Source organism: Strigops habroptila, chromosome 3 (assembly GCF_004027225.2).
Source record: "Strigops habroptila isolate Jane chromosome 3, bStrHab1.2.pri, whole genome shotgun sequence".
NCBI classification, from domain to species: Eukaryota; Metazoa; Chordata; class Aves; order Psittaciformes; family Psittacidae; genus Strigops; species Strigops habroptila.
Window position 1 is genome coordinate 55,004,796 of NC_044279.2, and position 22,912 is coordinate 55,027,707.

Sequence of the window (22,912 nt, forward strand, 5' to 3'; positions counted from 1 at the left end):
TTGTTAATTCAGAAAGATATTGAGATAATTATTTGTGAAGAGGCATAAACTTTGTGTAATACTATTTTCTGTAAGATCTGAATTATGAGTATTAGTAGTACTCATTAGCAGATAAAAATGGAAGAGAATATCCAACACCTAAAATTAATTAGTCTTCTGCTCTCACAAGCTGTTATAAACTTATTTTAATTTACTAGATCACCAAACAAGGATGAACTTTAAAATACTTCATGAAAGAAAAATGCATGTTCATTTTCTTTCTATGAAGAAGACATGCATACAAAGTAACGATCTGGCAAGAGTTATGTTTCTAGTTCAACAACTGTTTAATATTAGGAAAAATATGACATTTCCATATTCCAACTCCCATTGCTCACGAAAAATGTCTTGGAACTGATGTTACTAAATACCTCAGCAGTCACTTTTAAAAAGGCAGAGGGCCAAGTCTGATATTTCTATGATGTAATAGGAAAGAGGACAGTTTTAAAGTAAGGTTCTTATATAATTAAAAGCCTTACTAATTAAGCATTTTGCAATTTCAGAGCACCTTCCACCCAAAGTCTCAGGATGATTTAGAAACACAAAACCTCACTGGGCTCCCAGGAGGACGATAAATGCATTTGGTGTGTGCTTTAGGTAGTGCACCATGATTACACCAGGGAAAGAGATGGCTTGGAGGCTAGCAGCAAGTTAGGGATGTTCCCCAGCAAGGCTGAGGGTCTGGATACAGGTCAGACCAGCAGTTTACAACACCTCTCCATAAAATGATTATCTTTTGGCTTCCAAAGTGATGTAAAGTCACCGTTGTGCTCTTACTGACTATTCATTATTAAAACGTCACAAACCTTTGCTGGCAAAGAGTGGTTGTGGGATAAATGGCTGAGGATCTGCTCTGGTGGATGTTGCAGCCATGGGAAGCTTTCTGACTGAATTCAACAGGACCTGAATCAGGGAGGAAACTGAACTGCCACATCATTCTTTCAGAGCAGAGTTGTGACAGAGCAGTACCATGGCAGGTAACTTTCCTAGAGATATCAGATAGAAATTATTTGGTGGAAGGAAGGATTCAGTTTCCTGGGATCTATGTATGGCAAACTTCACACACAGTATTTTAAATATATTTTTAACTAATTATAACAAAAATGACACACTGCCTACATATAGCCTTCATCCTTCAAGGAGTAAAAAGTATTCTACAAATACAGATTTTGTGGCTCCTGTGAAGTACGACATATATCGTGATCTTACCCATTACTTAAAACCAGCTGCTTTTAAAATGGCAAGAGACAGCTCTTTCCCAGTTGTGAAACTTCACTGTAACTTAAAAATACAGGAGAGATTCTACCAGAACTTTAGGCAGGCACAATGAGAAATACTCGCAGGACTGAGTCTCCACAGCCTCCTCCTACATTCAATGGAGATGCACAGGTGTTTCTAGAATTCAATTCAGTTAGGGTCCTGCTCAGACGGTTCTCTATACAAGTGTCTGTCCTTCTCAGCTGGCTGCAGAAGAACATTAGCCTGTGTACACTAACTTTTTAATATCTTTTAACTAGGTGTTAGTATAGCCAGGCATAACCTTTCTATCTACTTACTTCCCAGTCGAGTTGTTGTGTTCACCCCAATGGGCTTTCTGTCCAGGTCTAAGGCAGCTGCGAGGTGTGACACGGATGGCTGCGAGAGCAGAAGCCCTGGTGGCACAAGGGACTCCTACAGGGCTGTGTTTCTGAGCTCTCCAGGGCAGAAACGATGATTATCAGATCCTAATGCCCAGAAATCAGGGTGAGGCCAGTGTCCAGGGGAGATAAACCTGTGTGGAAATAGCAAATCCACGGGTGTGAGGTATGTCTTATAAAAAACAAATCACAGAATCACAGAATGGTTAGGGTTGAAAAGGACCTTAAGATCATCTAGTTCCAACCCCCCTGCCCTGGGCAGTACCCTTGATATCTTGCCGTGCATAAAAGTGAAAACGCAGGGGATGGATTATCTGGGAGATGGGAGCCTGCAGTAAGAGGAGATGAAGCTGTGGCAAATTAGGGATTGTTTCTTGTTAAGGAAACAGCTAAGAAAATGTCAGTCTTATCTTCTCTTGTCAGGGATAGCAAGAATGAAAGGGGCATAGAACATCTTTCTTATAGTAAGCATTCCCTAAACATTCATAATTTATCTCCATGCTCTAACACAGATTGTATTCATGCAGATGACACAAAAATGAAATATTAATGACACCACATCCTCCCTCCACCCTCCCTCCCTCCCAAATATTCACTAATTTTAGAATGTTGAACATTGGACCTTATTTTTGGAAGAGCTGAATTCACACAACTCAGCTGACCGCCTGCATTTGCTTAACATCTCTGAACACAAAATTGGACATTCAAATTGAGCACCCTTATCTTTAATTTCATATGTGATGTCCAATCCTTCAAAACTGTGCATTTCCCACCCTCCCCTTGAGCTCCATGAAAATAAAAATTGGGCACAATCACAGATGTAGAGAACAGTCAGAATCATAGTCTTCTGGTCTCTCCAACTCAGCCATCCCGCAAGCAATTATTTAAGTAATGTTTACAAGCATTTTTGGATGGAAAAAACATTTACTAAACAAAGAATCTTAAATAAGCCATGTGACTTTCCTCTCCATCCCATCGCTGCCCTTTTTTTTTCTCATAGCAGTCTTCCAGTCCTCATAGCAGCCTTCCAGTATCTGAAGGGGGTCTATAAGGATGCTGGGGAGGGACTCTTCCTTAGGGACTATAGTGGTAGGACAAGGGGTAATGGGTTCAAACTTAAACAGGGGAAGTTTAGGTTAGATATAAGGAAGAAGTTCTTTACTGTGAGGGTGGTGAGGCACTGGAATGGGTTGCCCAGGGAGGTTGTGGATGCTCCATCCCTGTCAGTGTTCAAGGCCAGGTTGGACAGAGCCTTGAGCGACATGGTTTAGTGCCAGGTGTCCCTGCCCATGGCAGGGGGGTTGGAACTAGATGATCTTAAGGTCCTTTCCAACCCTAACTATTCTATGATTCTTTGATTCTGTGACTTTTAAGTCAAGCAGATTTGGGTTTTTAATATGTGCAATTCATATGGTATCACACCTAACCTACATGATACCACTGATAGGAAGTGTTATTTATTTCAGTTCCTTCCTATGTAAGCTAGGAAAATAACATTAAGCAGACTCACAAGATTGTGAAAACAATATTAATCTGACATCCTCCTTACTATTCCCAATCTCAAACCACAAATTCCCTTTTGGGAAAACTGAATTTTCCATCTGAAATGGATCTAAATCCTTAGAAACTGTTTTCCTTTTTAAAAGACATGCAATAAACCAGTATGTGCAAGTCCTAACTTAATAAAGCACCAATAGGGAATGCCTGTCAGGATATGTTCTAAGCCTCAACCAGAAACTGAAATACATCTTGCAGAAATGCAGCTGTGCCAATAATTCTACTTGGCAGAAAAATGTCTTCTGCCCTTTGCCCCATAAAGCTTTCATTTTAAATTTTAGACTTCAGTGAGATCAAGCAGCTGACAAGTAGGAGTGAGGAAATTAGTAGTCTGGGAACCAGGATTAGACCAAAGTTCTGAAGAACCCAGCATTACAAGGATTTAGCCTAAAATTCTGCATTTACATCAATGCACACTTACATTTGTCAGCACCAAAACCAGGATAAAGTTACTCGAGTGCTAATGAAGAATAAGCTTTGTATTACAGCAGACAAGCAAAATCCATCGTTTACAAACTGTTCCGTTTGTCATGATCACCTTATACCCATAGCATTTGAAATCATGGATAGCATTATATGAAAAGCTGGCATGAAATCACCAATCTATGCAGTGTGTTTGTTTTAAAATATTGTTAAAAGCTTAAAATTCATTTCCATTTCAGAATGATATTCTGAGGTCTGGACTGAATTTTGGCTCAAGCCACTGGGCTTGGTTCAACCTGACAGTTAAGAAGCAGCAGCCTGGAAATTCATGTACATTAACACAGAGAAAGTATTTGTACAGGCCTGGCAAATCAAAAACTGCAGCAGGCTGTTCATTTCTGGTTATTTTTTTTAGGAGAGAGGAGGCTATACAGCTGATCAAATAAGCCTATTTGTAAGAGCAAGTATTTTCATTGACCCTGTTAGACATTTTCACGTCCCTGGCTACGGCACACCAGGTGACAGTGAGAGGCTTCCTCCAGCCGAGGGACAGCCTGCAGTGCCTGCTTCTTGAAGGTGCAGTGGCTCTCTGATTCACGTCTTGCCTTGTGTCCCCTTCCTCTGCTGTCCCTTTGGAGCCTGAGCTGGGCCCTGCCTCTTACATGCCTCTAACTTCCAGGGACCTCCATGAATCTGCAGCTAACAACACTGCTAATTACCATGATCCCTTTTTCCTTTTAGTTACTGTTTTGTTGGTTTTTTTTTTTTGTTACCAGCAGATGATCTCTGTGCACAGTAACAGCTTTGTTACCACCCTTTGACATTGTCTCAAGTTGTGTTATGATTAAAAAAATATACACATGTGCTTTTGTCACAATTACTTTGCTTCTGCTCTGATCAGTTACTTTCCATTCAGAGTACTCCATGCCGTGGGTGCAACAAAGACACCAAAAAGGCAGCTTACACACACTCTCGCTGCACGAGTTTATGAGATTACCAGCCTCATTAATCACCCAATGCAGAGCCCAGTCGAAGACCCAGACCAAGCTTAAACAACATAAGCCTTAAAAAAGCAAGGGTTGTGGGGGGGAACCACTGAAAATTCCCATTTTCCCTGCAAAGGCCCAATTTGACCCCCAAGGGGGTTGAAGGCTTTCTGGAGTGCCAGGACTGACTGGGCCAGTGACACCGGTACGGCACTGGCACAGGGAGCGCTCCTCCTGAATTACAGGCGAGGAGCTCGGGTGGCCAGACACACAGAGCTGCCTGTTTTGGCTCCCTCTGGACAGCCTGATGTTTTCTCAGGTGACCAGGGCTCTCCATAGAATTACTCTAGTGTAAGTCTTTTTACCTGAGACTAAAGCTTTCACTGGTTAAACATTCATTAATGGGCTTAAAGCAGGCTTCAGGTGGTAGAGAGTCAGCAGATCTTTGCCAGAGCTCGACAGTGTGAGATTCTTTGTGTCCATTATTCATGATGCTGTTGCTACAGGCCCTAATTTTACATAAATGAAAGTCACAAGAGAACTGTTAGGATGAGCAACTAGGAAGAGCACAGGAAAAGAGTGCCTCGTCAGTTGGTATTAAGTATTAAAGACACAGTTTATTATTACATTTTCTGATTCTGAAAGCCTCTTGGGAGCAGATATGCAACACATTTTCTCTGAAGAGTGACAAGCTGAAACCTAAAATCTTGAAGATGGTCTTTAAAATCAATTTTTTCATGTCCTCTGCACAATTCCATTCCAATTCCCCACATATGAAAAATACATAACCTCTTATCTCCAAATTCATATGCCTTACAGTTCCTTTTCCTTTTAGCTCCTTTTTAAAAACTACTAAAATCTTACCTTAGCTCTCATGTAAGCTATTGTTCCATGCCTGCTCTGGGATGCTGGAAGATTTCAGCTTTTAAAAATTGTCGGGCAAGTAGCATATTATACCTTCTCTGATGATAGTAACATGCACACTAATAGTACCAACCCTGCCATACAGCAAGCAGATTTGGAGCAACTGAAATAATTCATTCCCCTTCCCTTATCAACATAAAAAACAGAGCCATATAAAAATACCTACTTTTCCATCTCACAGCATTTATAGCAAACATATATATAGCAAACACATATATAGCAAACACATATTTATAGCAAACATACTGGACAGTATTTCAACATTTTCCTCTAGGAGAAATGACTTTAAAATAAGCTTCGGGCACAGAATCCATGACATGTAAATTAATATATACTTCACAAGATATATCTTAGTTGTGAAAGTAGGTCATGCATTTAAGGCATTTCTAGACTGTTTCTTGATGTAAATATTCTGAAAACATTCTTGTGTGTATAGAATAATATTTAAATTTTTTATCAGATTTCATTTTTTAAGGACAGTAAAGGAATGGCTATTTCTAAGACTCCTCATAGGTTAATAAGTACTTCTTTGTAACCTTTTATAACTTTATGCAGCATATACTCAGTTCCTAAGGGAATTGCATGTTCGAAGAGCACCACAAAAAAGTTGATACAGTAGGAAAAGTTGATGTGTGAAGACCACACTCTGCAGACATAGGGATCCTGACTAAATTATATAATGAATTTTTCAAATGTTTACTACCTTGTATTATTTAGGGACTCCTGGAATTTCCTCAAGACGGGTGTTAGGTATTTGTTCACCTGGCTATAAGCAAGTTATTCTATGAGCAAAGTTAGCGGGGGTGGGGGGAAGGAAAGAGAGAGAAAGTAAAAAAGCAAGAGAGTCTACATGTTCGTAATGTGAATTGAGTTTCCAGGCCAGAATGTCTGTCAGGAGAATCTAACAAACCCAAGGAAATTAAAATCGGCACTACTATCAATTTATCCACTAGGTGTCACAAAATAATCACACAACCAGATGAAAAGCAATTATACCTAAAATGTGTCAGTGTACTACATCAATGAAGTGCTGCTTTGAAACGAAATCTGTTATGAGAGCAGATGCAGGAAAATGTCATGAATCTCATGAATATACATACTGTCAGGAGTGTATGGGAACCTGAGCCATGATACACAAAAGCTGTTGCTAACCATGGTGTATGTCATGTAATGGATTCACATACAAGCATATAAATGTTCCATTAAGAAAAAAATCTTCCTAAATCCTAAAAGTGGCATTACCAGTTCTCAGAATCACAAGTCTTATGCTTCTTGCTTTTTAATGCTCCAGCTATTGAACTAATGCGTTATGTTAGATTCTCTACAAATACGTAAAAATCCCTCATGACTACAGGGAAAATGCTGCAAAGAAATTCTGAAGGCTAAAATGTATGAGGAAACGAAGCAAAAAAAAAAATAAAAATTATTAATATTATTATAAAATCACAACGAATGCCAAACAGTGGAGTTTGCAATAAGATGCTGATAGCCACTCCTTAAATCCAGCCTGTTGTTACAGAAGGGTATATTAGGAAGCTTAGGGTGGAAAACTAAAATTGTTCCGTAGCCATTATTCACGAGAAATTAACCTCTACATTGGAGATGTTTTTGTTCTTCAATATTCCCGGACTATTCTAAATTCATAATCACATGTACACCTGCACTCATCCAAAACACTGGCTGCAGTGTCTGGATAAGTAGATATCCAAAACATAAAGGCTCCAGATAAAGGACCGTGACTGGGCTGTTGAAACAGGCACTCTGGTTTCCAGAATGGTTTTTTAGTAACAGTAACTTTTCTGCAGAGTTGCATAAAAATTTTACAAGCCAAGTACACTCCAGTGTGAGTTTATAATTATCTGTACTCACACACAGAATCATAGAATTGTGAGGGTTGGGAGGGACCTTAAAGATCACGTAAGCCATATAATCAAAAAAATTGTAATCAACAGTATATGTTACATAAAATAGGCTGGTTAGATATGAGGAAGAAACAGAACCTGGACATTTTTTATCATAGAAACATAACAGTAACAAGGCTATATATACTCTGCTGACAAATGCCATTTCGTAAAGCCAGCCTAAGCTATGTTAAAAACCCTTCCCCCTTTTCAGAAACGCAGTAAAGGAACATATGCCCTAATATTGCACTGTATGTTTATACTGCATTTTGTATGTTCATCACCATTGTAAAAAGCAAGCATTTTCAGGGTGCAATTAAGCTCACATGATAAGATTTGGACTTTCCATATAATCTTTTTTTTCTAAGATGTGCTTTCTAAATGTCAGAACTGGCCAACAGTTTCCAAAGCTTTGAAATACTTTCTAACTTGGGGATCATAGGAAGGAAGCTTTTGTTCCCTGTAATTTTCCCTCCTTTTATGAATAACTCAATTGAATACTTGTGATTACAGGAACACAGGTACAAAGCTGAGAGAGAAACACTGGTTTTTTGCTTCCAATACTAGGATAACTTTATCTGTATATGCTAAAGGAGTCTGGTGGTTGTGACATATACTTTCAGAAAAAGTGAAAACTATTCTCTGAAGTTCTCTTCACATTAAAACCATTATCTGGCTTTACAGAACCCTCTTATTATCTCCATTTAAGCTGACAGAATTCAGAGCATCATGAAGTCAGTGAGAATTTTGTTATCTGACTTCAGTGAAGCTGATTTCACTTTAGGCAGAATCATACAGAAGAAATGGTGAGTTAACTGTTCATTACATAAACCCCTGGCCTGATGCCAGAAAGTGAACTGATCAGATATACAGTATTATCAATTCTATTCTGAATTTTAACAAGTTGTTCCTTTTTGATCTTTCAGTGGTCCAAGTCTGCAATATTGTTCTTGTTTTAGTTCTTGTTATGAAAGAATTAAAGAACCACAGAATAATTCAGGCTCTAAGGGTCCTCTGGAAGCATCCAGTCCAACCTCCTGCTCTAAGCAGGTCTAATTACGTCAGGTTGCTCAGGCATGCATCCAACTGAATCTTGGATACCTTCAAGGATGGAGAATCCACAATCTCTCTGTGCACCTGTCCCAGTGTTTGACCGTTCTTTGGTAAAATATTTTCCTTGTATCGGACCGGAATTTCCCATGTTCCAACTTGTGGCTGTTGGCCCTCATTCTATTGCTGTGAGGCTCTGAGAAGAGTTGGGCTCCATCTTTTCCTTAGCCTGCGATCAGGTAGTTGCAGAAAGCAATAAGGTCTCCCCTTTGCCTTTCTCTTTCCAGCTTGAACAGACCCAGCTCTCAGCTTCTCCTTGCTTACCACATTCTCCAGCCTTGACTAGACTGGTGACCCTCCATGGGCTCATGCAAGTATGGCAGTATCTTTGTCGTCCTAGGGTGCCCAAAACTGAACATAATACTCTAAACACAATTTCACAAGTGGTATAAATTGAGAAGCATCACTTCTCTAGAGCTGCTGGCTGTAGTTTTGCTAATGCAGTGGATGCAGTTGGCTCTTTGCCCAAAGGGCACAGTCAACTTGCACACCAGGACTCCTAGATCCTTTTCTACAGAGTTGCTTCCTACAGAGTTGGTCCCCAGCCTGTTTCATTATAATCTCACTGATGGCAGTATATAGGTATAGACACTATTTCTCAAATCATCAATATTAAACTTTTTTTTTTTTTTTTAATTTTTATTTGAAAGCTTACCTAACCTAGGCCTCATTTGGCCTTCAAGTGCCATGAGTAAAACAGCTTAAGAATGTGGATGTACAGCAAATGTGCTTCCCAGTAGCTCTTAATGTCATAAATCCAAAATCCTTGATATACTGTTAGAGCAGAGCTTCCACTTGTATCTTACAGAAGCTTTAGACAAGATAGTAAGTCTCAACAGCAGCACACAAGACACTTTTGTGTAGGACAGGCTTTTAAATGCATGTGGCTCAGAGATCCTGCCCTTGTGCATCAGTATTTCACTTAAAATGGAGTAATTTTAAATTACATTAAGAACTATAATCATATTCTACTATCATTTACTTCTTCATATCCTCTGCCACTAGAAATAAGCTTGAAAAAAGACATCCAGCCCCACGGTCACTATTCTGGGCAAGTTTACATTTAGATGAGAACATTGATGCTCCTAACCACATGACTTTTTTTTTTAAGCTTAATTCAATATGAATAACTGGTTCAACTTGGTTTCTGCTCATTAATGAGCAGTTGGAAGGAACTGGTTAATCATTGTTCGCCATCTGCTTTGGAGGATCAACACTGTACAGAACCTTTTCTGTAGCCAATGTAAAACCACAATGCAACAAAGAGCAGTAAAGGAAAATCCTGTTTTCAACTATGGGGTTTTTTTTTCAGTGCACACTAAAATGGTAAATATTCTGTAAATATTTTGTGGTTAACCCCCTCTCACTCTTTGACAACACTTTCCTCTGAACAGTGGTCTCTGTGGTACATACCACATCATTTAGCAGTCCCTAAAAGGTACAGCAATAGTGCTGTGGAGAAGCAGTAGTGGTCTGTTCAATAGCAACCTACTCATGGAGAGCCAACCAATCAAACTACAAGGTTGCCTTTCAGGAGGAGGTCAGAAGGCTGTAGGCCACACACAAGATGCCACCTGTGGACTTTGCTGTAATTTACCTCGACAGAACACAAACCTAGAGAAATATTAGCAGCATTATTAGTTTCAGCTTCCCGCCGCTTCTTTCTTCACATACAATCAGTAAACTGCTCCTGTGCATTCCCATTGGACTTCCTGGCCAAAAATGAAGGCAGCCCCTTCCAGATATTAGCAGTTTTCTCAGGGAGGCTCTGAATTTTCTCAACCTCTTCAGGCTCTTTTATTAAAACCAATTCTAAGTTCTTCCAAACATACAGGCCAGCAGTTAAAATGCTGTATTGAGTCAAACAAAAGCATTTGCCTCTTCACAGAAAAAGTGAAAATGAAAGAATATAACTGGTTGCTACTTTCTGGCTCATCTTCCCCATCTGGTGAGACTGACAAGAGCTGTGTCATAATTAGAAAGGGAAGGAAGTTCTTATTTTTAGATTAGTTTTGGAATCCAGAATCTTCCTCAAAAAAATGGGTTTTCTTTAAAATGAGGCAAAATACATGTGAATGATGTAAAAATGTTCCACTTAAATACAGAAAGATTGCTGAGAACAGGCCCTTCATAAACTGAGGTTTTATTAAAATATACGTTGCTAACAAGTGGCAAAAATATCAGAAGAAATGCTGAGCATGAAAGAATCAATACTGCTAGGCTTCTTCTTCTATCAAGGATCTAGCACTGGGGACCATAATTCAGGTTATTAAAGTCTTTTTTCAAGATTGATTAAAATTCATTTTAGTAACATGGGCAGGGAACCCTGGCTCAAATGATCTTAATATTGAGAGTGCTAAAGACTGCGGTCTTCCAGCAGAAAAAGTGTGTTCCTCTAGGCCTTCTTGCAAATGCAAAACTCAGAGTGTATTCAATCATTAGAAAGGCCTGTCACTGAATGGTATTTTTCCTTTAAAAAAACTCACAAAAAGAACACTGAGAAATGTTCCCTCTGACTTCTTTTTGCTCACACCATAAACTTTAATCGTCATTCTTTTCTTTGCACATCTCCTGGGATATATAACAACTGGGGAGACCTACTCTTGCAGATTTCTGAGACCTGCCAATGGTTTGTAATTTGAGATAACTGGTACCAACAGAGATCTTAAAAGGAGATCATCCAGTAAGCCTTCGGAGACTTCAGGGTTCAGGACCCACTATTTTCTAATGTGCACTATGGGTCTTCCTGAGAGTACTGTTGGGAGTCCCCCTCTATTACAGCTTGCAGAAAGAGAAAGAAAGATGTAATGAGAATGCTTCACAGAAGAGCTGCATTGTCTTCCAAAAACTCAGCAAAAGAAGTCTTTGGAACAAAAAAGAGCATCAGGAGGGAGGGAGGAAGGTCCTTTGGGTGTGCAGAAATTTGAGAGAGTGGGATTAATTTCACAACTGTACCACATATTTCCTTCATGATCTTTGGGCAAGTACTTGGGTCAGGTTTTCAGAAAAATAAGGTCAGTTCTCCTGGCTTCTTTAGATGCTGAAATAACCAGTCAGACTTTCAAAAGCAAACTGCAACCTGGCTGTTGGTCTCTCTGAAGATGTTACAAGATGAGCTGACCCATGATGAATGCTTGTTAATATGTCCTCAACCTTTGAGGCTATACATCCTAAAGTATACAACATAACTGTGCTTCGCTTCCACACCTGTGAAGTATTATGTTCCTACCTCTATGAGCTGAGGAGAACAAATTTTAATGTCTATGAACCAGCTTTGACAATGTTCAGATCATGTAAGTATGTAGACTGATACAGGGTACCTGTTTCCTGGGCACCCATCTCCTACTTCCGATTTTGAGAAGAAGGGAACTGAGATTCTACAAAGCCCAAACTCATGATCACGAGATGCCACAGATGCCAGAGTACATTGTTCTAAGCTCTGTGGGGAGTCTGGCCTTCAGGCCAGTCATGGAAATGAGTAGGGCACTTTTCACTCCTTTCTTTAACTGAGACAAAGCTCTCGTCTAACATGTGTCTGTGTTGAGTTCAACTGTTTGCTATGCAGGTTATTATACAGTATCTCATTGTAAAGCAGGGATATTTAGATCAAGATATGACTTCCTTTCCTAAACTCGGCAACGTATTAAGAGCAACAGCGTACTTAACCCAACAATTCAGATCCCGGTTCAGATCATTTTAATATATCTTCAAACTCCTAAAGGTGTTTTAAAATATTCTGCATCTACCATAAGGGTCTCCAGCTTGCTTAAAATTTAACTAAAACATTTGGATGCATTAGCATTAACATACCCATGCTCAAGACCAATCTCCTGCCACCCAGATCACCCTTGGAGCATTCCCTCAGAAGAAACGCAGTGTTTCTTGAATTTATTTTTGCAGAACAATGTGGAAACACTTTAATTCGCTGCTCATTAGGGTGAGATTGGTGCAAATAATGACCTGAAATACCTGCAAAAATTCTCTCTTCCATGCCTCAGCTGGGTCCAGCAGAAGCTGCAAGTCAAAGGCCTTGCCAGCAGGAATTTCATACCAAATGACTCCACATTTTGCAGCCTTTTTTTTCTAAGAAATTATTATTTTTTGTAAATTTGATTTAAAAGACCCATCAGGTGGACATATCAATAGTTTTCTGCACACATGTAAGAGCAGACGGAAAGCAGATTACTAATGCTAGAGTATCACCTCTAAGCTGGGCAGGAATCAAGCACAACACAACGTAAGCTTTGGACGAGTACTTTCAATCTTTATCTATGCCAAGACACAGCTATATAGGGCTGTACTCTTGTAAACACAACCCAAGAGAGACATAAGGAGTCTATACACTGACATGAACACCTCTGGTTGAGGATCATGTATTTTTTATACACATTTTCCATAAAAATCAACAGCCTTTCTCCAGCATCCAACTCATTATCTGCACTCCCCACATCACCACATCAACATTTTATTTGAAGTATCGGTGATAGCACCCAATCAAAATTTAATAGTCCCTTTCTCTAACTGAAGCGTCTTAACTCTTGGTTTCACCTATGCTAAGGTTTAGCCTTCTCCTTCTTTTAAAATTCTAATGATATTAAAAATAAAATACCTTTCTACGGCGTGACTCAGAAATGCATAATATTCCTTTCTTCAACTCATGGTAAAGGAAACAGAAGCAAAGGCAAAAGAATTCTCTATTCCAGTTTATAGATTTATACTGAATCTTGTGTGTCAAATGAACAAGGCTTTTAAGGAAAATGTCAACAACTGTAACAGTTACATAAGATATAGTTAGAAAAATATTTTGCAAGGTAAAATGACAGTTTCTGTCACTTGAGAAAATGATTTATACTTCAGTTTTAGAATGCAAGCAGCCAACATGTGACCTGACATTTACTAAAGGAAATCAAAGAGATGTTCAGCAAGATTACAAAAGGAAAAGCATTAATCGTCCTACACCAGCCGTTCCTCTCTGTACTACAGAAAGATCTGCGTAGTCTTCCTCTCAACACTATGCAAAAAAATAGAAAGGGAGGTCACAATAACAGCTCTCCCTTTTGGCATTTTGTGCCTTTGCTCAATTTATGAAGGCCATCTGGTGCTGTTTATGCTGGCCTTTTTGCATTGTGTCTCATGTTGTTCTTTATGGACCAGCATGATTCACAGTTCACATTAACTGCATGTTTTAAATTACTCTGCAAGAGAATTTGACGGTTAAAACCGTACATAAAGAATGTATAGCTCTTGATGTACACATTCCGCACATGACAGAACATAATGAAAAGGACATCAAATGCAGGGATGCCCAAATACGAAGGATGGCAGGTCGGGCTTTCATTGCTGGCTCTATTATACACTACCTGTATGACTTGAAATGATTACACGAGCCCTTTGGGGCTCAGGCTTACCACTTGTTAAAGGGAGATCATAATTCCCAATTTCACATTCATTAATGGGTTCAAATCAATGCTGGGCAGATGGTCAGTACAGATTTTATGCATCACTGAAGTAACATTTAACCTCAGAACTTAAGTGGCATATAGCCTTGTGCCAGTCTCTTAGCAGTCACTGTATAAATATTACACATTCACTACTGAAAATAATTGAGAGGCATAAGTTGCTAGTAGTGCTGATTTTGCATTTCTCAAGTTACAAGTCTACAGGATGACAAACGTAAAGGAACATATTCTTCAATTGCAGTGCAAACCAGGTACTAGCACATCTTCTTGTAATGGTTATAAAAGAAAAGAAAAGAGAAAATGGTACAACTCTTGCACTGAGTGTACCATGATTTAAATGAATCCATGAAAAGATTATTTTAGAGTCTCGAGAATGACCATTGATAATATCTGGAGGGATTTAAGCTTGGTGGTGGGAGAAGGATTGTTTTTATTGGCCTCTGCCAAAAAAAACCCCAATTGATGAATGTGACTGCCATTTACCTGTAGAAATACAGCTACAATTCAGCATAGCAATGAGTTTAAAGATGTATCTTAAAGATATTTATAAAGACATAAATACTTACTTTGCTTACTCTGGCAATCAAACAGAAAAAAAAAAAGCTCTTTTCAAAACATCTTTTCCAAGGTTTCTGAGGACTATTTTTAAACTTTATTGCCAGAACTAATCTACCATGAAGACCTAAGCACCAGCAAGAAATGAATCTCCAGTGTGATTGCTATGCATACCTTGTCATTTCCTCTGCATAGATGGCCACTCTTCACTTCTTTCGTCTTCCAGCTTGATTCCCCACTATGTCACTCTTTCTGTTTCAAAAAATTTCGGAAAAAAAAATAAATAAAATGTATATGTTGTCATTATGAGGGGGAAAAAGCGAGAAACAGACACACAGATATTAAATGCAGGCCTTCCAAATTCTTTTCTGCAGGTGAGGAATGTGCTTCAATAGAAGGCCAGTGTCCCACTTTAAACTTACTTTGAAAGCCTTAATCGAGGGTAAATGGGGCAAGAATGGCACTTTGTAGAGGGATGACTTTACCCTCAGGGAAGTGCTATGACTTCAGATTCTGGTGACTACTCAACTTAGCTGCCACAAACCTTGAAAGCCTTGAGTTAAAAAGGTCTCCTCTACTTTCACAGCCAAGCAATTTTAAAGGAAAGTTACCAGATAAAAATATTTCAACCTTTACTCCTGAATATCAGCCTTGTTTTTCAGTCCTTTAAAATTGCTATACTGATTGGCAGCAGAAAGATTAACTGTGCTCAGACTAATCAACCAAGCATGGACATCAATACATTAGGTATCAATTATTCATAAAATGTAGTATTCAGCTGTTTAGTCTCAGTAGCCAGTGATACTAACATTTTCTGATAATGTGTTTGTGTAATACCTCTGCATACCCTTTGCGATCATAGTGAAATACAGGAACCACTAATTACATATAAAAATATATACAGTTTAGTGAAATAACTTCTGTTTTCTTGTATTGTGGTAGTCACAGAACTATGAGGAATGTGAAACAACACTCTTGATAAATTGTTCTGGGTCATCTCACAGAAGTGATGCTATGACTGTTCTCTGCCTATTCAGCAGACTGCATACTAAATCTATTAATTTCTTACTGCTTCTAGTTTTCTACAGCTAATTCTGCTGCTGGTTTTTGAAGAAAGGTAACTTTTCTCCACAATGACCTTAGAACTTGTATATGTGCAACACCCCATCAAATATCCTTGGAATATTGTTTTCCTCCAACAAAAGACATCTCCCATTTTGGCATTTCTCAATTCATACCAATGCCTATTCACTTCTTATTCCTATCCTCTCTTTCTATGAAGTTATGAAGATATCAATCATGTTAATGCTATGGTTTTTATAAGCCCGCAACCCTTTTTTTTTTTTTTTTTATTTCTGTCCCAGACTGATTTTCTTTTTTTTTCCCACTTGTTTCAGTATTGCTCTTTCACTCTACAGTATACCTTTATGCTTTTCCCACATTTTTCCTTTGGTAAGATTTTCCCTCTCTTTTGTTGCTGCTTCCATAGTTCACCCAAGTACTAGAATAGTCTGGTTTATTTTTCTCAAAGCCACCCTCTCAGCACTGCTTTATCTTGCCTTAGTGATCAGAGACCAGCTCCTCTTCTGCTGCTCCTTTGGTGACATAATACTTCGCTCACAATTCAACTTACTCTGATTGTGCCAGTACATTTGTGCACCATTCTGAACAGCTGAAATAATTTATTTTAAATTGTCACTCAGTTTATTAACAAAGAAGAAAAATGCATGTGTATATTTTTCCTTAAAATAGAATATAGGTACTGTACACAAAAATAATCTTTAGCCTCAGTCAGACATGTGGCCAGTGGGAACCTACAGGCAGAAAACAGTCCAGACACAAGATGGGACAGAAATGCTACAGATAAAGAAACTGCTCAAACATGACTGCCTTAAAGCTGTATGAAGAATATGTGTTGATACAGTGCTACATTGAGACTTTATAGACATGGTTTTCAGACTATTCCATTATTACAGTTTATTATAGGCTACAATCCTGCAGATGTTTAGATGTGAAAAACTTTACTCAGTCATGTCAGTGTTTTCATGACTGGGTCTTAAATTCCTCCTCCAGAGAGTTAATAAGAAACCCCTCACTTTTAGATTTATCACAGAAGAGCAGCAGTTGCCCAGATATACTTCTGCTGAAACATGAGAATGTACAAGAAACACCATATTAAACTTGTTCCTGTTTTCTGAAATGCACTATACCCATGCTTCAAGGGCTTCAAGGACTTGAATATGGAATTCAAATTAAAAATGTTATGTCTTGTTCTGAAATGGGGTATTACTGAACATCAGATATATTGTTTCCTGAGCAACAACTATGACCTTCTTTAGCAAGAACTGTATTTTAACATCGTGAGTAAAAGCAAAAAGAGAAGGCAAACAGCAGGAGTGTGTTAACTACAGTATTTGAGACAGCAAAGTGCTATGGCCTGAGAGTCAGCGAACTAATGATAATGCATCTTTAGAACTGACACTAAAATTGTCCTTTGTGCTCAGTGTCTACACACTGATAGCTAAGCAAGTGTATGCCTAGTTTTAACCAAAGTCACAGAGATGGTCATTCCTCACTAATCCAACGCACCAAAAAAGGGTGCTAAAGGTAACCTCAAGGATTAATGTGCAAATCTATTTACCTGTTTTAGCTTAACCTGAGTATATATTTTTGAAGGCCAATAGGATAAGCCACCCTTTTACCATGGCAGGTTTTAATACAACAGGATTGCTGTTTTAACTCATGATTACCTAAAGGTAATTACGCACAATGACAGTAGTGCAATGCAAAATGCCAAATGTACAACCAACACATAATGTCCACTAACATGGAAAAGCCACATTCACTGTATAGCAATGCAAGATGTTTACTTAATGGCAAGAAAGGAGAAATTATCCTTCTAATTAATTAAAACCCCCAAAACAACATGACTGACTGGAACCCTATTGCTGGGGTGTTTTTGACCACTTGAACAATAGCATGCAAGTATTTTTTTGAGGAGTGGGTTTGAATCTACATTACCTCTTAGCTGACTTCCAGAAAGTGGAAGTCCATTGCCCAACTTCTACAAGAATTATTTCCTCCATGAAGCATAACATTAGTAAGCTGTAATTTACCTTAACTAGCTGTAATTAACCTTAACTAGACTACTGTGCAAATTTTCAGCTTTTACAGATTCTCCATCCCTCCTCCTCTTCCCGGTACTGGTCAGACTGCTGATCAATCTTTCTTGAGGAGTTTTAACATTTTTCCTCTCCGATATTCAAAGATCCCTGTGTATGACACCTGAGTCATGGACTGAAAATACTTGCCTTTCTATTGGAAAATCCAAGATCTGAAACTAGCATTAAATTTCTGTGAAGAACTAAAAGCAATTGCTAAGTGGTTCTCTTTAGGGAAATGTTTCCTTTCAGAAACATATTCACAATAGTAACATAGCTTATAGCAACTAGGTTTCAATTATGTATCACATGAAACTTTCAAAGAGTCACTTCCTTGTCTTCCCACAGAAAAAGTCTTGCTCCAACAACTACTACGAATACAAAAAAAAAAAAACCTCCTGAACTTACCTAACTAATAGCATTCCTCACATGCTCATTTCTGTTTCACATGGACTAAATCATTTATTCACAGAGACACACTGTTAAAAAGCAACCTAACCCCAACTAGAAGTACAGGCCTATGCTGCCCATTACAGAAATATAACATCTACCATCAGGTCCAGGCTAGAGTTTTATTCCTTTAAAATGGTTAACTAATACTTCCTCTCTTGAAATAGGAATCTTCTTTAACAAAAACTGATTTGAGCTCTAAATGGTCATTGAACAATCTAGTGTCCTCAGTGTTAGCTTGCTGGGTCTGATACTTTTATTTTTTAACTTCAAGGAATTTTATTCAACTTTCAGGAAAAGAAGCATCTCCTACGTATATTAGAAAACTGTAACTCATTTCCACTTCACCTGTTCAGATACTCTTGGTGGAAGTAGAACATATGAAAAGTACAAAATAGTATGTGTGGTCAAATGCAGTTACAGGACTGCCATTTCAGAGGTGAACCCTACTAAAATGAAATGGATAAGGCTGAAGTAGGATCTCCATAAAGTTGCACCACTTATCATATTTTAGGAAAGTGTTTGCTATGAATCTTTTTTTGTAATAATTTTGTAACTGCCAAAAGACATCCTAGGTGTGGTAACTACAACTATTTCATGTACCTGTAAGCTCTGCAGCCTGACTGTGGAACTTTACTAAAACACTTCTATGCAAAATGCAAATTTATGTGACATGATGACACTTCAACCTACAATAAAGTCCTTAAAACACCTGCAAAGACTAAAAGAACGGGGTTTATGCTGAAATAATATGGAAACAATCAAGGCAAATCAAAACCATTATGTAAAGAAGCATTAAGGCTAAGTTAGTTATTGATTGTATTTGAACAATCTTGCATTTACTGTCACTGAAGATGAATGTTCACACAATTAGATCATTAGAAAATGGCTGGAATACGTGTACTTAACCCCAGACATGTCTGGTGTTTGACAAGATGCACTGTGCAGGCCTGTATGCTAAAATATGTTACTGTGAATCCAATCATACAAATTGCAGGTTTTAGGTAAGAATGTTCTGGCCTATAGCAACTATAGTCTAGGGTGATTTTCCATGTGCAGTGTGACTAACCTGAATAACCACAGCACTTTTGCCTATTTATTCCATATACATATCACCACTTGTATTTCTTCCATAACTAAGTCTACTAATCACTGCTGGAAACAACACAGCAGGTCAGACAGACCCTTGGTCTGGTCCAGAGTGTCAATTCTGAAGTTCTTCAGATTTTTAACTGAGGAGAGTGTTTCTCAAGCTTTTAATACACATGCATACTGAAATTGCCCTATACTTCTCAGACTGTAATTCACAATCAAATTCTGCCACACAGTATGAGCAGGGAGAACAACACTGCAGATGAGAAGTGCTAAAACAGAAGTACAGCTAATCCAGTTCCTCTAGTGTCTTTCTGATTCATTGCAGCACATTTCACAGTGGAACTGCTGGCCCCTGTTAGCCATCAATATCTAATGTCAGGATTCATTCCTTACTGAAAACTTCCACGGGAAAAGCTTTGGAAACAAAAATAAAACACGGACATTATCAACTGTGCATGGTGAAAACAATTATGAAAACTGTGAATGCAATAGCAGATGTGCCTGCTTACAGAAATTTCTCTCCACTTCATGATGTAACAGGAGCCACACAACTAGCAGAAGGGTGTCCCCTGAGACCAACCTGTGTGCAGCGAAGAGAACGTTGCCAGCTTCTGGGTGAGAACATCACCTCTTTGCAGCATCTTTGGACCTATCTGGGGAACAGTATACTTCGCTTGAGAGCTATGTGAAGTAAACTTCCTGCTTTTATGCAAAATATGGCAAGGGCCTACAGGAAGTACTGACACACATGATTCCCAATGCATTGGTCTGGAAAACAAAGCTACGTAGCCAGAAAGTACATGGCTCAATGGGAATGCTAAGGTTTTGCTCCTGTGCTGAATCAGCAGTTGTATCTGATAACTGCTTTTGATAGTTTCTTTTTTGTCTTTAACAAAAAAGATACATAACTTGTGAGGTAAACCCATATTATGGAAAGTGCTGAACAAATATTTCATAAAAGGGGAAAAGTTTATCTTAGAGTCATGTTGCTGTCAAATAATTTATTAGAACACAGAGCCAAAACAGGTAAAAGCCCTAAGGAAGTGCTGTATCTTTCAAATAATTCAACTTTAAAATTAAACTCCGTACGTGAACAGGAGGATTGGGGTTTGGGAGGAAGGTGAGGGGCAGAGTTTTGTGTTTCCCACACATATGTCAATGCAATTCTCTGCAACAGTACCTGAAGAAGGAGCAGGCACTAAAGAAATCCACTTAAAGACATTACTAATGGGGTTACTTGTGTATCACAAAGTCTGGATTAGTTAATGAATCTTTCAAACTATCTACCTTGAAAAACAGAGTTTGGCAAAGTCCACTGACATCTGCCACAACTTTATTTAGCCTTCTACATTCCCTGGAGGTACCGAATACGGGTTGCTCTTGCAGTACCACATTAGAACAACTGCAGACAGAAGGGAATGTAGACAAACATGCAAAGTGTTTAAAATAGGAAACACAGGCTCTGTGCTGGGGGCTAGTATAACAGGTGTATATATATTGGGAGCTTATATTAATGGGGCTTCTGTTACACATGCACAAGGCTGCCGGCAGCCTTTTCAGAAGTAGATGGGTATTTTGGTTAAAGTCAGACAGAGTAACCTCATAGTAACCTCTAGTCTGGCTCACAGCCACTAGGGAGGACTCTGAAGGACTGTCCCTTGGTGCTGCATTGATTAGATTTCTTCCCATAATAATGCAGTGTTTTTGCTCAGTAAACCTTACTAACAATTAAATCAAGAATAAAGAGAGAGGGGAAATAAAAGCTGATCTCCATGTGAAAATGGGCCATAAAATTAACAAGGTTCTCAAGATCAAGTAATTCTTCCTGCTCTATTGTGGCCAGAAAATCAGAGCCTGTAAAATACATAAGTAACCAAGGAAAAAAAAAAAAAAAGAAAAGAAAAATCCAGAATTTATACATCATCAGAGTTGAATATTTAAACACACAACACCTAAGAAATCTAAAAGCTTGGTTCCCTACTAACAATTAAGTATTTCCTTGTCCATATATTGTACATGAATCATTTTTGCTAATTCTAATTTGGATACTAATTATGTTGTCAAATGTACATTTTCCACAATCCTCTATGGTGCTGTGGAAATGTTAATATAGAAGTTTCCTAATTTCCGTGTCCTGCAGCATTGACGGTGCATGGAAAGCACTTTTACAAAAACAAGCCAAAAAGTCACACGCTCTTAAATAAAGTGTGGATGATAAACCAGGACATACGCATTGGGTCTATAATCCCAGAACACACTCTATTCTCAATGCTGGATACTGAAAGTGCACCACTGTCAGCTGGACTGTGTGGCTGACTGACTTCAGCAAAGGAAGACTGAGCCTGTCCAGTAGGAGACATTTTGAATGTACAACACTTTAATTATAATTGTAAACAAACTTTCACAGAAAATTGCCACATGAATGAGAACTTGCAAATGGAAAGGTTCAGCACAAAAGTCTCTCGGACTTGCTGAATTCTTTAATGACATTTCAGTCTTTCATCTTTTGTGGCATGCTAGTCTGCCTCCTCCAAAGATAGCTGATACTGTCTTGCAAAACGTTGGGCTGGTAGAAAACCAGGAACCTGCAAAGTTTGGTGGTGGATTACCAATATTTTTTGCTAGTATGATCTTTAGTTTCTAAAAAAGAAACCAAACCCCAAATCATTGTAATTGGAAAGACAACTGTAACACCTAACCTTCCAAATAAACAGCCCATTCATTTCAGAAAGGAACACCACTTTTTATCAATAATGAATCATCTAAGCTCTGAATAACAATTATAACACTCATCTACTTGGTAATTCATGTAAGAAAAACTATGATCTTTCTAACATAAACATAACCTACTACCAATTATTAAAGCAGAAAGAACGAATAGGATTGCCATGACTTCAACTATCCACACTGCATGATAAATGATAAAGTAAGTAAACAAAGTATTTTGCAATATCTAGATGGGAAAATAAGACATAGGATTGCTTAATAAGGCATATGAGAATACACGAATACTTCATTTATATTTTCTTTAATAACAGAAGAGCTCTCAGAATGGTCTGTTATCCAAAAATGATCAATATATAGATAGGAAGACTGGTATAGTATGCAATGTAATTTTTAAAGGCTTACAGATGTATCTGGATAATAGACTATACATAGTATATAGCAGACCACACTTAAGTGTATCTACACAAGCTACACATGTTATCGTAACTGGGACCTGATAAAATAGAAGCAAAAAAATCTTCTTGCTACATGAAAACAAGTATCTAATATCAAAGGGAAACAATGGTAATGACCTTTAAATACTGGCATTTGTTTGCGGTCCTCTCCCTGAGATCTTTTAACTGGATGGTTCTGGTGAAGTAATGTCAAGAAGCACTGATCAGACAAAAAATATCAATGTAAACCGTCATCAAGACAAGAAGCCTAACACAGCTGACGCTGAATGTTAGCAAGCTTTTTCGCTCTGGAAACATGGGCACTGCAATTTTTACAATTTTGTTTAAAAACCACATTAAAAAAATGATGTGTCATTTCTGACCCTTTGACATTAGCTATGGGAAAGGAATGAAAGCTGGCCATTCACCTGGCACTAGCTTACATTCCTAGCCA

At 38.4% G+C, this 22,912-nt stretch overlaps 1 protein-coding gene across 11 annotated transcripts in view; it reads right to left on the reverse strand.

The window, feature by feature from the left end:
• PPARA (peroxisome proliferator activated receptor alpha) overlaps positions 1-22,912 on the reverse strand; it is a 207,920-nt gene that overhangs the window by 85,967 nt on the left and 99,041 nt on the right. For 9 of the 11 annotated variants that reach the window (XM_030480535.1, XM_030480517.1, XM_030480523.1 and 6 more), the window contains 2 exons: positions 14,766-14,843; positions 1,596-1,810 (listed from right to left, as the gene is read on the reverse strand). The gene's annotated coding sequence lies outside the window, so the exon portion shown is untranslated. Of the gene's footprint in view, positions 1-845; positions 1,026-1,595; positions 1,811-14,765; positions 14,844-22,912 lie in introns of all 11 variants that reach the window. The other 2 variants (XM_030480513.1, XM_030480512.1) reach the window with 2 other exon arrangements.